Source organism: Rattus rattus, chromosome 13 (genome assembly GCF_011064425.1).
Source record: "Rattus rattus isolate New Zealand chromosome 13, Rrattus_CSIRO_v1, whole genome shotgun sequence".
NCBI classification, from domain to species: Eukaryota; Metazoa; Chordata; class Mammalia; order Rodentia; family Muridae; genus Rattus; species Rattus rattus.
This window is the reverse complement of record NC_046166.1, coordinates 20655348-20673145: the sequence shown is the minus strand read 5'-3', so window position 1 is coordinate 20673145 and position 17798 is coordinate 20655348.

The window sequence follows — 17798 nt, the reverse complement described above, 5'->3', positions numbered from 1 at the left end:
TTTCCTCCTCTTCCTTTTTGATTTGTTGTTACTGTATAAGAATTGAACTCATATTCGTGTGCTGATTTTATACTGTATAAGTACTGGGTTTGTTTGTTTTTTAAATTTCTAATAGCCTATTTATTATTTTTAATTATGTGTATACGTCTGTGTCTTGGTTGGGGTATGTGTACATAAATAATTGTACCCACAGGGGCCATCAATTGCCAATGGCTTCTCAGTTAGCAACGGGGCATTGTGAGCCACTTCCTTCTCTGTGCTAGAGTGTTTACTTAGGATTTCTTACAGGAAGACAAATGAGGATCTATTTACAGGAGCATGCACAATTTACCAGTGGCTACGACATTGAACATCCCTTCCTCTTTACAAACCATTAACTCCACATAAGTCCTCAGGGATGGGTGGGGTGTCACAAGCTCTATCCAGGAGATTTATACTTTTTATACTAAATGTACCAAATACATATAATGTATATATTCTGTAACACCTCCTTCTACTGTGAGTGTGTGTACACGTTCATATGTGTCCACACATGTTTGTGGAGGCCAGATGTCAGTATCAGGTGTCCTCCTCCAATCACTCTCCACCTTGACTTTTGAGACAGAGTCTTTCTCTAAACATGGAGTTTAGCTAATGAGTTCCATCATTCTTCTTATTTCCATCTGCCCAGATTTGGCTTTATAGAAGGTGGTGGTTTGAATGAGAATGTCCCTCATAGGTACATATATCTAAATCCTTGTCTCCTGGTTGGGGGAACTATCTGGAGAGGATTAGGAGGAGTGACCTTGTTGGAGGAAATGTGTCACTGGGGAAAGACTTTGAGGTTTCAAAAGCCCATAGCATTCCCAGTTAGCTCTTTCTCTACTTAGAGCTTATGAATCATATGTAATCTCTCAGCTACTGTACCAACACCATGCTTGCCTGCCACTATACTCCCAGCCATGATGGTCACCAACACACTCTCTAAAACTATAAGCTCCTAATAAATGCTTTATTCTTTAAGCTGCCTTGCCCCTGGTGTTTTCCATGGCAACAGAAAATAATTAAGACACAGAAGGACACAACTGCACCTAGCTTTTACTTATACACTGGGGACCAGAATGCAGATCCTCATACTAGCACCAAAAGCTCTTTACCAAGAGAGGCATCTCTCCAGTCCTTTTTTGCTTTTGTTGACATAGGGTCTTACATAGCCCAGGGTGGCCTCAAACTCAGCATATAGCCAAGGTTAGCCTTGGGATCCTGATACTTCTATGCATGCTTCCAAGTGCTGGGATTATAGGCATAGACTGCCACTCCCAAAGTTAAAGTTTTTATTTTTCCAGAACTGAGTCTAACTACCTAACGTACGCTGGCCTGGAAATTTGCAACAATATTTCTCCTCAGCCTCCCCAAAGTTTCTATACTCTTCTACTCAACTTGTATAAGTGTATTACCTGTGTACATATCCTTTGGAACTAAATTTAAAGAAAACTTAAAGAATTAAAAAAAATAAAGACTTGGTTCTTAGGCCATAATGAGGATGTATTGGTTCTTGCGAGAAAAAACAATTACCTTATCCATTAATTGTCGCCTAGAAGTCTCTAACACATGCCTAACTTTTAGGCTAGAGATAGTTCACAAGAAGAAAAAAGCATTCAAGTAGCCACCTACTTCATCGTCTTGTCGTCTTGGTAACTAAGGCAGCTGTGGGAACTGCTTTCTATTATTTTCTAATCTTGCCACAGGAGGGGGAAAAAAAACATAAAACGAGAAAGCAGATGTGCCAAGGGTATAATTAATCTCCCTGAAAACGAGCCATTAAAACAACACCAATGGCCATAACAAAAGATAGAATCCCAGACAAAAGAACTGGAAAAATATGAACCTATCGTCAGAGAGTGCTACGTTACAAACCTGGTTCCCTTAACACAGTCACACGAAAGACCCTGCAACAGGCCCTCATCTCCAAAGCTGCAATCTAAGGTGGTTTAGTCACGAGCCAGCGTGAGTGGGGAAGGAGTCCCTAGTGCCAAAATCACTAACACAAAGAAATAAAACTTCTCCGATAAAAGCTACAAAAAGGGAAAAGCCTGACTTCATGGAATAAATTCTTTCACATGGACTCTGTGACAGCCACATGTAAGATGGGAACCTGATCAGTTGTAGGTGGACTTTGGCTGCTTTGTGAGTTTTCTTCTACCCTTCTCTACCTCTCTTTCTTCCATCCTTTTAACTGCATAACACTAGATAGAAGAAGAAAAAAATTAAAGGTAGAGGGGAAAGGGGATGTTACTGTTGGACTACTTCCTGCTGATTAGGTGTGTCGAGTTCCTTGGGGTAAGTTTGATCTTCACCATCGGGATACCTGATATTTTTTCTTGTTGTTGTTACTTCTTTGCTCATGATTCCTGAGCACCACAACCATCCACCAATCATCCACCAACCATCCACCAATCATCCACCAATCATCCACCAATCATCCACCAATCATCCACCAACCAGCAACTCAACCTTCTCATGGCCCTAGCATTTATGTACCCTCTGCAGAGTCCCCCAAAATCCCACAATCACAGAAACTGTCTGCAGCTGGCAAAATCATGTCCCTGCTAGGGCATAGGGTAAATCATAGTCAACTACTATTGACAGTCTGAAGCAGCTCCATATCCCACAGCTAGGATTAAAGTGAAAACATTCTTATAATCTTATATTTCTGTGTTTTTTAAAGAAGCCAAAGTTCTCACTGCAGTCAGTAAGCAAAGCGTTGGCTGTTTTCTGCTGCTGTGATAAAAATACTCTGACAAAAGCAGCAAAGGGAAGGGGGTGCTATTTCAACTTACATTTCCAGGTCACAGTCAGAATTGAGAGACATCAGGGCAGGAACTGAAGCAGAAACCCATGGCTGGCTCGACTGTCCTGGATTCAGTTACCTTTCTTATACAGTCCAGGACCACCTGCCTAGTGGATGGCACTGCCCACAGTGGGCTGCACCCTCCCGTACCAATTATCAACCAAGGCAATGTTGCCACAGACATGCCCACAGGCCAACCCGATCAAGGCAATTCTTCGGTTGAGGGTCCCTCTTTGCACGTTTCTTTAGGTTGTGTCAAGTTAACCATAATAGCTAACTAGGACATAGGCCAGCGTGAGGACCTGAATGCAATACCCAGCACCAGTGGAAAAAAATGCAGGTGCAGTGGTAGTACTTATCATTTCAGCAAAATAGCATATCTCAAAAACCAAGGTCTCCACCTGAGAAAAATCAGTCTCTGGCCTCCACATACATATGAAAATAAACAAATAATTTTATAAGTGAAAAACACTGTGAATACAAGAGAAAAATGGGGGGGTGAAGAAAATTTTTATTGAGGATTTTCAAGATATTACAAGGCTTTAGTGGAACATTACATTTCATAAACATTTACAAATGTATCGCCTTTCTGAAACAATTGATTGCAGCAAATTGCATATTTCTACCATACATAAGAAGTGGAAGTTGAAGTCCATATGCATGGGTTTGGTTAGATTAGATGATTGACCAGTTCTAAGCCAGGAGACCTGCTACTACTAGAAATGTAACTTTTAGCAAAGTAAACCTTGAGAGTGTGAAGGAGTCTGGAGGTTTTGCTTCTGCCCTTTTTTCGTGAACACATAAACCAGGGGGAAGTATCAGTATCAGCTATCGAAACAATAAGGTCCTTAGCTTCAAACAGCTATCAGATAAAATAAGCAACTATCTTCTTAAGTAGCCTGGCTTCAAAACGTTTTCGTTTGTTTGCTTTTGTTGAAAGAGATTCACTTGGCTCTTTTTTTTTTCTTCTTTTTTCTTTCTTTCTTGTTTTTTTTCTCTCCTTCAGTTCAATGAAAAAACTCTGAGGCCAGGTTCAGTGGTACATACCTGAGATCTAAAGACTTGAGAGGCTTTTGAGTTACTATGACCTTATGAAAGAAATAAGTTGGGGGAGGAGGGAGATGAGAGGCTGGGGAATAAGAGCCAATATATTGAGTTTCTTTCTATACAGGAAAAGTAAAACCCAAGGTCAATTATAAACCTTGGTTTGATATTCAAAAGTAAAGTTTCTAGTGACATCTCCCCAAGCCCCACTGCCCCTGCCACCATCTTTTGTCGCTGTCGTTGCTTGAGACATTTTCTCACTCTGTAGCTCAGGTTGCCTCTGACATATGGTAGCCTTCCTGCTTCTGCCTCGCTAATGCTAGGATTACAGGTACAAGTCATCAAGCAAGCCCAGCTCTAATTAGTATCTGATTAAGCACCCTGAGGGAAGAGAGGCCTGGTGCAAATGCACCGGTGGCTATCAGAAGCTGGTAACTCCTGCCCTCTGTGTTCCCGGAATTTGACAGCTCACAACACACATGGTCACCCCTGGTTGACTTCCTGCTTCCGGTAGGTTTCCTGTGGGTAGCAATCTAACCTTGTTTGGGAGTCAGCAGGATGTCTTTCAGAATCAGCCCCGCCATTTAAGATGAAGATAAGTACATATATTTCTTAGGAAGAGACTTGAATGATTAATAGGAAAATTTATAGACAATTTTACTTGGAATACAAGAGACCACCAGATTAAAACAAACAAACAAACAAACAAACAAACAAACAAAAACAAACAACACACGCTCTTTCTTTGAATGGAAAAACTCCAATATCTTAAAAATAAAACTTCTTGTCAACTTTCTGGTCAAAATACCCATGGGACTAATGAAATTTGTGCAAATATTAAGAACAAGTGGAAAGGAATTATTAAGAAAGTGTCAAAAACGATAAATAAAGGATGATTCTTAATTTAATAGATACTGAAAATTACATTGTTTAGGAGGGAGAAAGTGAAAAATCACTTCATTGGATGGTTTGAGTGAAAATGTCTCCCATTGGCTCAGGCACTGAAACATTTGATCCAATTGGCTCAGACACTATAACAGGAAGTTCAACCCTGCTGGAGGAAGTATGTCACTGGGAGGGTGGGCTTTGAGAGTTAAAAGTCTTTCCCTACTCTCTGTTTGCCCTGTGCTTCAACTTTAAATTAAAGATGTTGAAGATAAGGACCTCTCAACTTCCTGCTCCTGCTGCCAAGCCTGCATTTGGCCCCCTTCCGGTATAGATCCATGCCACCATGCCGCCATGTCCCCCCGCCAGGATAGATCCATGCCGTCATTTCCCCCAGCCAGGATAGATCCATGCCGCCATGCCAGGATAGATCCATCTCTCTGGAACCTTAAGCCAAAAGGAACTCTATTTTTAAAGTTGTCTTTTGGTCAGAGTGTTTAACATAGCAACAGAAGGATAACTAATACATTTCATGATAAATGAAGCCTTTTAAATGTGTCCTGATGTTATTGGAGGAAAGGTTTTAGAAATAGCTATTTGAAAAAATAAATTCAAAACACTAAAATTTCACTAAATTCTAAAATAAATTACAAATACATTTTTTGGGTTTTTTTCTCTTGTTTTCTTTCTTTCTTTCTTTTTTAACAATTAAGACGAGGTCTTATTCTATAGGCCCAAGTTACTCTTGAACTCATAGTCTTTGGAGTATTGTCTGACTTATTTTTTTTTAAGTTGCTATTTTTCTTTTTATCAGGATAAATTTATAAACTATGTTGGTATTCCAAATAAATTACATGTCATTTACTTAATTTCATTTATCTTATATTTACCTTTTATTCTTTCTTGATTGATTGATTGATTTACATTTCAAATGTTGTCCTCCTACACCGTTTCTCCTCCACAAACCCACCATCCCACTCCCCCTCCCCTTTGCCTCTAAGAGGGTACTCTCCCATCCACCCACCCACTCCTGCCTCACCCCTCTAACATTCTCCTTCGCTGGGGCAACAAGCCTCCAGAGGACTAAATGCTTCCCCTCCAATTGATGCCAAATAAGGCAATCCTCTGCTACATAACCAGTGGGAGCCATAGACCCACCCGTGTGTACTCTTTGGTTGGTGGTTTAGTCCCTGGGAACTCTGGGGAATCTGGTTGGTTGATACTGTTGTTCTTCCTATGGGGTTGCAAACTCCTTCAGCGCCTTCAGTCCTTCCTTACCTCTTCTATTGGGAAGCCCAGACTCGGTTGGCTATGAGTGTCAGCATCTATCTTACGGACTCTTATTTTTAACTTACAGAAAGATAATGTAAAATAAACCATTAAAAATTATATGAGAGATTACTTATCTGAGTTTAGAATGGACAAAGCCTTCAGAAGTATAATAAAAAGCATAAGATTATAACATTAAACATTAATAAATGTCAGAATTAAAATTTACCATGAAGCAGGTGAGACAGCACAGGGGACACCTTTGGAGCAAGAGCTCCACACTGGAAGGCAGTCGGCTAAACACCAAAACAAATGAAAACAGAGGGCCCTTAAGGGCTGAACGGTGTAAAAGAGAAGATGAAGAAGATATAACCAGCAGGCTTTGTTATACTAGACAAGAAAAGATGATGTAAAATACTCCTCAGGTCCTAAGAGAACATCGCTGTAGCCAAATGGAAGGTCCCACCTGCCAAAGATGAGGTAATATGCACTAAGGTTTCTAGTTTCAATGGGTTGAAATCCACCAAGTGATTTGCCCAAAACTTCATAACACTAAAAAATAGTATTGTAAAGGATCCAATGATAGTAATAAGATTCAGAAGGTGACAAGAAAGCAGTTAAGTGTCTTGGAAAACTGACAGAAAAGGACTGAGCATCTATCTACTCATCCTTTCAGGTGTAAATGTATCCTAGCCTAAACCGAAATCATAGTTAGCAAACTATTTGAATCAACTACCGAAAACAGGTGCTAGACTTAGAGTAACGTCATTTTATAACACCCAGCGGACTAAAACATCAGGACAGGAAGCACCTGCTGCTGATGTCTGCAATCACGTCACACCATAGAGGACCATCAGAGCCCGGCAGGGTGGTATACTCCTGTAATTCAACACACTGGAGAAGAAAAAGGCAGGAGGACCACTGCAGATCTGAGGCTGACACAGGCAAGCATAAGGAATAGTTCAGCCCTCTGGGGCTCTACATATAAGTATATGTGTGTGTGCATGGGCATGGGCATGTGTATGTGTACATGTACATGAATGTCCTGGAAGACAATTTGGGATCTATAGGCAATGATCAGTCCTGTCTAAACTAGTTGGGAGTACACTCCCTGAAAAGGCAAACTGTCCTCAAAGTGAACTTTTGGGGAAAAGCTTGATTTACTGATTTATTCCTATGAGTAAGTGATTATGTGCATTATGGGAAAGAATATACTTGATGCCTATGTTAGGGATTTTATTGATCAATGAAACACCATGGCCAAAAGCAAGCTGGGGAGGAAAGGGTTCATTCAGCTTACACATCCACATTGCTGTTCATAATTGAAGGAAGTCAGGACAGGAACTCAAAAACACAGGATGCTTGAGGCAGGATCTGATGCAGAGACCGTGGAGGGGTGCTGAGTACTGGCTTGTTCTCCCATCATGCTCAGCCATATGGAACCCAGGATCACCAGTCCAGGAGTGGCACCACTCACAATAGGCTGGGCCCTCCCCTGTTGATCACTAACTGAGAAAATGCCTTCAGTTGGACCTCATGGAGGCATTTCCTCTACTGAGGGTCCTTCCTCTCTGATGACTCTGTCTTGTGTCAGGTTGACACAGAAAACCAGCCAGTGCACTTGCAAACAAAGGCTTTCATAATCAAAGCCTGCCAACTAAAGTAGAGAATCATCTAAATTTCAATCCATCGTAACCAAATTCCTCGTCTCTTGAACCCCATAAAATAAAGGCCAAAATGATAATTGGTTCCTCGAATTTTTTTGTCCTCTCCTGGCCTGCTGCTCTCTTGTAGTGTGCTTTTGAATCTTTACTATACCTTTGCCTTGAATAAAGTTTCCTAGATATTCTGATATCTATGTGGCCTTTATCTCATTCATGAATAAGAGGACAGACACCTAGAAGCACCCAACAACCACTGAGGAAGTTACTTTGCAAGCGACAGACCAGCTGGTGTTAGAAATGAGGCAGTGTTGGAAACCAAAATGGCAACAAGCACAATCACTAGAAAAGAAGAAATGATGTGCCTCTTTGTCTTTAAAAGCACACCTATATATCTACTGTGTGCATGGGGGCATGTGCTCATGAGTACCAATCACGATTTGTAAGAGTTAGTCATTCTCTCCTTCTGCCACATGGACCCTGAGAAACTTGAATTCATGCCACAAGGCTTGGCAGCGAGCACCTTTACCCACTAAATCACCTCCCTGGACTGACGTTCTCTCGTTCTCCCACCCCCTTTTCTCCTTGAGACAGGGTGTCACTGTGGAGCGCAGGCTCGTCTTGAACTTTCGGAAATCCTCCTGTCTTAGCCTCCCCAGTGCCACAGTTACAGCCATGTACCACCTGTGTTTCCATCCCCTATTCTGTTTGGCAAATGACCCAACTCTTTTCTGAACACAGCCACTTAAGTGAGATTATGTTTTAACATTCATTGTGCAAAATCCAAGTGTGGGGAAAGTCTACAGGTCAAACAGCCTGGTTTTCTTAATACATAAATTGTTAGAAGAAAGGAATGGGGTGGAGAGCACTCCAGAATAGCGAGGGTTGACAAGGAAGCTGTGCACTGCTAGTGAGGAGGTACAGGTGCTGGGGCAAGCCATTTGGCAGCTTATCAGAGAGTGAACCAGGGAGTGACTCTAGGATCCAGCAAGCCAGCTTTCACACATGTACCCAAGAGAACAGAAACACATGCTCATGTAAGCACCTGCCCAGAATGTTTGTAATAAAATCATTTATACGAGTCCAGATGCAGAAGCAACACAAGTGACCAGCCATTGAGACTGCCTAAACAAAATGTGATTAGCCACATATGGTAGATCATTATTTGGTCATAACAAGCGAAAAGAAATACTAAAAGCATGTGCTACATGACGCAGATGAACTTTCAAAAATTACACATGGGGCAAAAAGCCAGATGCATAACCACATTTTGACCAATGTATAAAAAATATGGAGAACAGGAAAATCCATAGAAGGTAGATTGGTGGCTGGAACAGCTGTCATGGTAGGAACAGGAAGTGGATGCTAATCATTGCAGTGGATCACATCAGTGAAGAAGATGTTCTGGAACTGGATATTTCATCCAATAAAAAGTACCCAAAACCACTAACTTGCACACTTCACACATTTAGATTTTAAGTCAAGTGACACATACTTGAGTCTCAAAATAACAGTGAATGACACATTAACTTTTAACAGATTATACAATGTGGAGGAGTGCACACTTGGATACTAGCTCTGTACCCTTACACAAGGAAGTTGTTCTTAAAAGTAGGATAGGGAATACACATGGGGCAAGAGATAGGGATGGAGAAGGGCCAATAAGGAGATGTTTTAAATGTTTACATATTGATTTGTGTGTTTCTTCTTTCATGACTCTCTACCTGGTTCTCTAAAACAGAATCCGAGGCTACTGTGTCCAATTAGGGTGAAACGCAGGCATCCCCAGAGGTCTCCCTGGGTGACCCTCCATAAAACTGGGATTACAGGTATTTGCAGGAGACATCTACAACTCGTTGTGAGGAAGATGGGATCAGAACTCCAGGTCTCATTTTGCCCAAAAGGCCCTCTGGATTGCCAAGCCATCTCTCTAGCCCGGGAACCAACTTTTAGAAGATAACAGTTTTGACTTCTCACTCAAAATGTCGTTACAAGGATGCTGGCCCTAGAACCAATCAAGAAACTTAATTTTATTTTATGTGATTTTCTTTTTTTAACAAAATAAAATATAATAAAATCTATGTGCCCCCACCCTCAGCCAGTTCATCTACACCTAACCTTAACTTCACTGGGTCTACAGACTGTAGTATAATTATTTAACAGCTAATATCCAGATAATTTTAGGAGTATTGGCATTAACTCTTCTTGGAAAGTCTGGTAGAATTCTGTGCTAAACCCATATGGCCCTGGACTTTTAATGACTGCTTCTATTTCACTAGGGGTTATAGATCTATTTAAGTTGTTTATCTAATCTTCATTTCACTTTGGTAAGTGGTGTCTACTGAGAAAATTACCCACTTCTTTTAGATTTTCCAATTTGATAGAGTACAGGTTTTTTAAAGTATGCCCTTATGATTCTCTGGATTTCCTCGGTGTCTGATGTTATTTCTTTTCTGATTTTCATTCTGATTTTGTTAATTTGAATATTCTCTCTTTTACTTAGTTTGAACAAAGTTTTGTCCCTCCCCCCTTTTTTTACTTTCTCAAAGAACCAACTCTTTCTTTCATTGATTCTTTGTTCTCTTTGTTTCTATTTTATTGATTTCAGCCCTCGGTCTAATTATTTTCTGGAATCTCCTCCCTGTGTATGATTAATTCTTTTGCTTCTAGATCTTTCAGGTGTACTTTTACGGTGCTAGTATGCTATCACTCCACAGTTTTTGTTGTTGTTTGTTTGTTTGTTTGTTTGTTTGTTTTATATAGGCACTTAGTACTATGAACTTTCCTCTTAGCACTGTTTTCATTGTATCCCATAAGTGGGTATGTTGTGTATTTATTTTCATTGGATTTTAGAAAGTCTTTCATTTCTTTCTGACCCATTTTCATTCAATAGTGAGTTGTTCAGTTTCCATGAATCTGTAAGCTTTCTGTTGTTTCAGATGTTGTTGATACCCAACTTTAATTTATGGTGGGTTGATAGGATTCATGGAGTTATTTCATTTTCTTGTATCTGTTGAGGCCTGCTTTGTGTCTGAGTATGTGGTCAATTTTGGAGAAAGTTCCATGAAGTGCAAAGTAAAAGGTATAGTTTTTTGTATTTGGGTGAAATGTTCTGTAAAAGTCTGTTGGATCAATTTGGTTTATAATATCTGTTAGCTCCAGCATCTCTCTGATTATTTTTTTTTGTCTAAATGACCTGTCTATTGGTGAAAGGTAGGTAGTTAAGTCTCCCACTATCAGTGTTCGAGGGTCAATATGTGATTTAAGCTGTAGTAGTGTTTATTTCACAAACCTAAGTGAATACTGTTTGGGAATTAAATTTCCATCTCGGTGAACTTTTCCTTTAACGAGTACGTAATGTCCTTCTCTATCTCATTTGATTAGTTTTGAAGTCTATTTTGTTAAATAGTAAAATGGTTATGCCAGCTTGTTTTTTAGGTCCATTTGCTTGAAATATATTTGCCAAGCTTTTACCCTGAGGTAATGTCTATCCTTCATGTTGAAATGTGTTTCTTGGAGGCAGCAAAAGGCCAGATTCTGGTTTTGCATCCATCCTGTTAGTCTGTGTCTTTTTTTTTGGAGAACTGAGATCACTGATATTGAGAGAAATCAACAACCAATGCTTGTTGATTCCTGTTATTTTGTTGTTGGTGGTAGTGATGGTGTGTGTGCATGTCTGTGCTTCCCTTATTTTGACTTTTGCTGGTCTGAGATTATTTATTCCCTGGATTTTCATGGGTGTAGTTAACTTCCTTTCTTCTAGCTCCTTCTGTAGTGCTGGATTTGTAGATAAATATTGCTTAAAATGGGTTTTATTATGTAATATCTTATTTTCTCCCTCAATGGAGGTTAAATGTTTTGTTGGATATAGTGATCTGGGATGGCATCTATGATCTTTTAGAGTCTGCAGCACCTCTGCCCTTGCCCTTCCTACTTACTTACATACTTATATTTGATTTAGTCTTTTGGAGGTGTGTGTTTTGTTCCTTCATTTATGTTCCTACACCCTCTGGTTTTTAAAGGACTGCCATGGTTGTGTGTTGCCTGGGAGAAATTTTTCTGTAGACTAGATAGGTTTGGCCACCGGGGTTCCAGGTAAAATATGTTCCTGGGTATTTGGAGCTGGCACTTATGAATCTGAAAGAGCTCACAGGGTGGAGGAAAGTAGCATGTTCTACAGAATCTGCCTATTTAGCCTTTGTAGAATGGCTTTAGACTGTGAAGAGCGGTCACCTCAGGATCTACTATAGAGGATGAGATGGGAGATTTCATCTGGAAGAACAGAGGGAGAAATGAAGATCTACAGTCGATCTAGCTGGTTCCCTGGCAGATGTGGCTAGGGAGTATCTGTTGTAATTGGGGCCGGGATAAAACAATGAGTGGAGGGAGGGTCTTAGCTGTGGAGCTATCAAAGATGAGGTGAGGTGGGGAAGGCTGAAGCAGGTGTTTTGATGAAGAACTGGTGATGAGACTGGGGTATCAGATCTGGGGAAACAGAGGAATAAGTGACGATCCACAGTCAGCACATCTGGTTCTCTAACAGGATCATTGATTATTTTTCTTTTCTTTTTATTTCTTATACATTTATTTTCATGTTATGTGTATGGTCTGTCCGTTCATTATGTGCATTAAGTGCAGGTAAAAGCCAGAAGAGCACATCAGATACCCTGAGACTAGAGTTATAGATGGCTTTGAGTCACCATGTAGATGCTGGGAATCAAACCTGTGTGCTCTGGAAATACAGCCAGTACTCTTATCCACTGGGCTATCTTTCCAGCTCTTTTGTGATCTGCTATATCTATGGATTATTTTTCAGCCATAAAGTTATTTTTAAAAAAATATCAGAAACAAAATTAAAAGGCACTCTAGAGAAAGTTTTATGTATATATGAATATGACATCAAGATACTATGTTTTTGTCTTCTAATTACCTTTTTAAAGTCAATAGAAAATATTTGAGTGTAAATTTGTCTCATATTTGACAGCAGGGCAAGGTGGTACATAACTGTTCTTCCAGTACAGGTGCATCAAGAGTTCAATGTCATCCTCTGCTCTGTCATGATTTCAAAGCCAGCTTGAAGTGTGAGAACTCTGTCTTAGAAAACAAGGGAATGGTCCTTAGAAAATGGTTCTACAGATGAAGTGATTGTTTCATAAGCATGAAGATCAAATCTGGATATCAAGAACATGGGTAAAATGCCCGGCATGATGGCATGAGTCTGTCACTGTAGAGCAGGGAGGTAGAAGCAGGTCTATCGATGGAGTTTGTTAGTCATCCAGCCAAGGTTAGTGAGAGACTCTGTCCCAAAACATAAGATCACAAGTAAAAGATACCAGACATCAACTTCTGGCCTTCACACATGCCTGAATACCACCCCCCCCCACACACACACACACTGAATGGTAGTCTAAGATGGTAAAAATATTTACTTCTAAATGACTGAGTTATGATTTTTCTTTTCTTCTGTGTGCTTTGCTGCACTTTTCTAATTTATCATAATAATTATTAAATTTTGAAAAGTTTAGCATTGCTTGACTCTGATGAATAAAAGCAATGGCTTTTGCAAAGACCCAGGGAATAAAATTTGAATGGTGAACTGTTAGGTTTATGGGATATGTGGATGATTTATAGTACTGATTCACAAACTATTACAAGGTGCTTTACAGTTAAAATTGAGTAATAGTGGCCTTTTCCTATTTGAAAGTTTCATTTATTTTGTTTAATGACTTATAACCAAATGTAAAACATCCAAGTTATCAGCCAATACACATGCCAATGAATTATTAAGGTGCCAAACAGGGTCTGGCAACAATAAAAGTTATGGGGGAAATTTAAGCCATAATTTGGACAAGACCATCAAGAAAAATCTCTGCTTTCAGTCCAACTAGAATTCTTACTAATGTAGCATTTCCTAAAATAAAACTTTTCTCCCTATATCCATATATTACAAATTAAAGGGCATAGGTTTCTCATATCTTGAATAATTAACAGATATTAGTCAAATAACAACTGTACTCAGTAGTACAAACCATTAAGAAAACTTGACTTCAAAGAATTTGGAGACATAAGGACTGCTATAGCTCGGGTATGGTTTGTCTCCAAACTTGCTCTCTAATGGAACAGTATTGGAAAAGTGATGGGACCTCAAAGGCAGAGAGCCCGGGGCATTAACCCTACCTCCGGGGAGTGGGGAGACTGGATTAGCTCCTTAAGAATGGGTTGTGTTGAAATGAGTTCGTGTGAGCACTCATAGCTGCACACAGTCCATTTTACTCCAAGGTTCTGGGAAGGTGAGCTTTGAGTCTCACTAGCTCTAGAAATTGTTAAATTTCCTCCCTGGTTTCATCGAGGGTGTTCTGGTCACTCTGTGGTAGATGGTTCCATGCCCACGAGTTTTTATAGCTTCTGAATTCTGCTATTGATTTCAAGTTTCATTCCATTTTTACCTGGTAGAGCACAAGAAATTATTTCGATTTTCATGTTTTTATTGAGACTTTGTAAACACTATGAAATGTGAAATGTGATTTTAGAGGAAGTTCATAAATTGCTGAGAGAAATGTTTATCCTCAGATATTAGGCAGAATGTCCTATAGATTTCTTTTAAGTCATTTGCACTATAGGGCCACTTAAGTCTAACATCCTTTGTTAAATTTTTAAGTAGTCCTCATAGATTGTTCCTCTGATTCCTAAGCTGTGTCTTCACTGTCTCCTACAGCGAACTTTGCCTTGAAGCCCACTCTATGAGATGTGTATACAGCCTCCCCTTGTTTTTCAATTCTATACACTCTCAGTATTGAGTTCTATCCTCATTTTAAGCATGTGTACGTCTTTACATTCACCCATAAAGAACAAAATAATGTCATTCACAGGAAAATGTATAGATATGAAGGTCCTTAACTGAAAAAAAAAATAAGCCAGACAATGAAGGACAAATATCTCATGATTGGTCACGTATCTAGATTTAAAATTAGGTGTAGGGGAAGCCAGTGTAGGTGTGGGGGGAGCATGCACATGCACGCACGCATGTGTGTGTGTGTGTGTGTGCGTACCTGTGTGTGGTGTGAGTATATGTATGTGTGTTTGTGTGTGTGTGTATGTGTGAATGAGTGATTTCACCTACATATGTTATCAATATAGACAATTTAAGGGGAGAAAGGGACCTGCTGTAGGTGGAGGAACTACAGCAGATTGTGGGGAGGTAACCTGTGCAAACTACACTGACACGTGTTTGGAACACCCTAATCAAGCCTGGCCTGGTAGTTTGCCAGCTACTTAAACAAATTAATTTTTAATTGACTTCAACTTTCCCAGGTTGTTCTCGCCTGCCTCCTGACAATGCGGTTTCTTCCTCATGCTCTAGCAGTTTTCACTATGTAGTGTCACAGTGGTGCCACTATGTGTGTATACCACACACTCCGTGGCACAGACCTAGGCCTGAACCAGATACTAGCATCAAGATGTTTGCGCCTCACCAGACATTGTGTTACATCAACACAAAATGGTCCAAGACAAAGGGCTTTATGAAAATAGCAAAGTGCATCGGTGATTCGGAGAATAAAACAGACTTAATTATAAGTAGAATAAAACAGATTTAATTAAAAGTAGAACTAAATGGAAGGGGAAGACCTTGGTCCTGCTAAGACTGAACCCCAGTGAACGGGATTGTTGGGGGAAGGCGGTAATGGGGGAGGATGGGAGGGGAGCCCACTATAGAGAAGGGAGGGGGGGGGTTTTGGGGGATGTTGGTCCTGGGAAAGGAAACAATGGGAAAGGGAATAGAAAACAATTGAAAGTTTGGTGCTCTGGAAAAAAAAAAAAAAAAAAAAAAAAGAAAGAAATACCCAAGTTAATAAAGATGGAGAAAAAAAAAAAGTAGAACTAAAGGCCCCTTTCAGCTGGGATCATGGAAGTTTTCCCAGATAAGAAAATGATTACTTCTGTGCCAGAAACTCTTATAACAAAGTGAAGGAATTTTGCAGATTTTAAATAAAATACCTCAAAAGCAATCTGTAGGGTTATTTTTTTAATTTATTTTATTGGGTTCTTATACCTCTACCTCTCTTCCACCTTTTATTCCATCCTAATCCCTTCCAATCCACTCCCCCCCCCCAACACTAGGTAAGAGAGAAAGAAGGTCGGAAAGGAAAGGAGGCAAAGATCTCCATTGGCTACTTCCTGCTGATCAGGGACATTGAGTTCCTTGGGGGAAGTCCAATCTTCTTTGTCAGGCTGCCTCCAACTTCTTCTCATCTGTTTGCTCGTGACCACTTGTGACCACTTGTGACCTCAACAACAGGGGGAGCAGCAACCTTCTCAGAATGCCCCACCACCCTCTCCAGGCCCTGGCATTTATCCCCTATCAAGAGTCCCTAGAATTCAACTATCTGCAGCTGGCAAAAGGCATGGCCCCTCCTAGAACAGAAAACAAACACAGTCAACGGTGGACAAACTGAGGCATCCCATATCCCACACCTGGGATGAGAACAAAAATATATTCACATAACAGCAGTGGATTTTTAAAGAAACCAAACCCTCACTACAGAGGACAAAGATTCTTCCAAGGGCATCAAGAAGTTTAGGTTTGAGAAAGCTGAGCCCTACTACAGGCCACAGAGTGCAAGTACAGAACTAAGATTTTTATGGCTAAGGTGGCATGTTCAGCTGGCAGTTTCAACCAGGTTTCCAGGAATATCCTGGAATGAAATCATACAAGAAGTTGCCCAAACAGTTCATTTATTTGTTGTTTAATCTCATGGCGAATACAGCCTCACCTGCATGGAGGAGCTGACTTTGTGGGATCTAGACTGTTGGTAAAGTCTAGAGAAAGGGGTCCTCTGGCCTCTCATGAGGTAGCATGAAGAACAGAACCCACTTTATGGAAGGCTGGCATGCTCTTGATAAGTAAGGAAGATCAGATCAGCGAAGCTGACTACAAGATGTACTAAAGCATTGGTTACAGACTGTAATCTGTAATCATTAATAAATGATGGCTGCTGATGATAAACAGATAAAAGTTAACATAAACTTTGGGTATTTTCCCCTCACTATTAAGATTCTCCTTGAGCACAGAAAAGCTATGGTATGGTTTTCTGTAGCACAGAGTAGTCTCAAACCTGCTGTGTAGCTCGAAATGGTTCTGAATTCCTTCCTTATCTTGCTTTGATCTCTGGGAAGCTGAGATTGCAGATGTGCCCAGCCCGAACCTGGTTTTGTATGATGCTGAGACCGAACCCGGGGCTTTGTATTCTCTAAGTAATATTCTTTATCAACTGAGCTGCATCCCTAAACCAAGATTCTTTTGACGCTAATATACTATATCTTTTCACTGTTAGCATGATAGCAAATTACTAGTTGTAAGGAAATCTCAAATCTGTAATTCTCCAGGAATGCCAACTTTTCCTTGGTCTGACTCTATAGCTATATTTTACTTATGTACAAAACTGCACCTTCTCGCGTCCTTGAATAACCCAGAAAATAACCCGAGGAAGTCCTTGAAATATCATTAAAAATTCATTTCCTGCTGACTCTTGATGGTCCCAAATTCCACATGGCATTGCTGTCAGTTTTCATAAAGGTTAAATTAAATTTGACACCGAGCATCTAGGACAAACTTTCACAGAATTGCAGGACTGAATGCCTTAGGGTGTCAGGGAAGTGTTAGTTCACTGTGCTCACCATCAGGATTCATCTGTGTTAAGTATTGTGAAATTCCGGAGTAGCTGCCAAAGCTCCTAAGTTCCAGGAGAGTGGCCAGTAAATTGCAGTTAACTTTGACAAATTTCAGTCTAGTGCTTCAGAGAAGTTATGAAGAGCCCCACCCCTAGCCCTATGGCAAGTGCCATAGTGTCCCTAAGGCAGCTTATAGGAGTCAGAGTGGGTGATGTAGACTGTATTCTTCAAACGTATGCTCTGCGTTCTGATCACTTCCGGGTGCTCCACAGAAGGACAGATAGAGTCTGGAAGTCACTGTCAGGTCTCTCGCCACCATGACTCCTCTGTTAATGCCTTTCTACCATCAGCTGGGGATTTTAATAGACTCTTGAGAAGCCAATGAATGTAGATCAAGGCTCCGACTTTTATATGAGATTCTGAAAGTGGGTAACATTTGT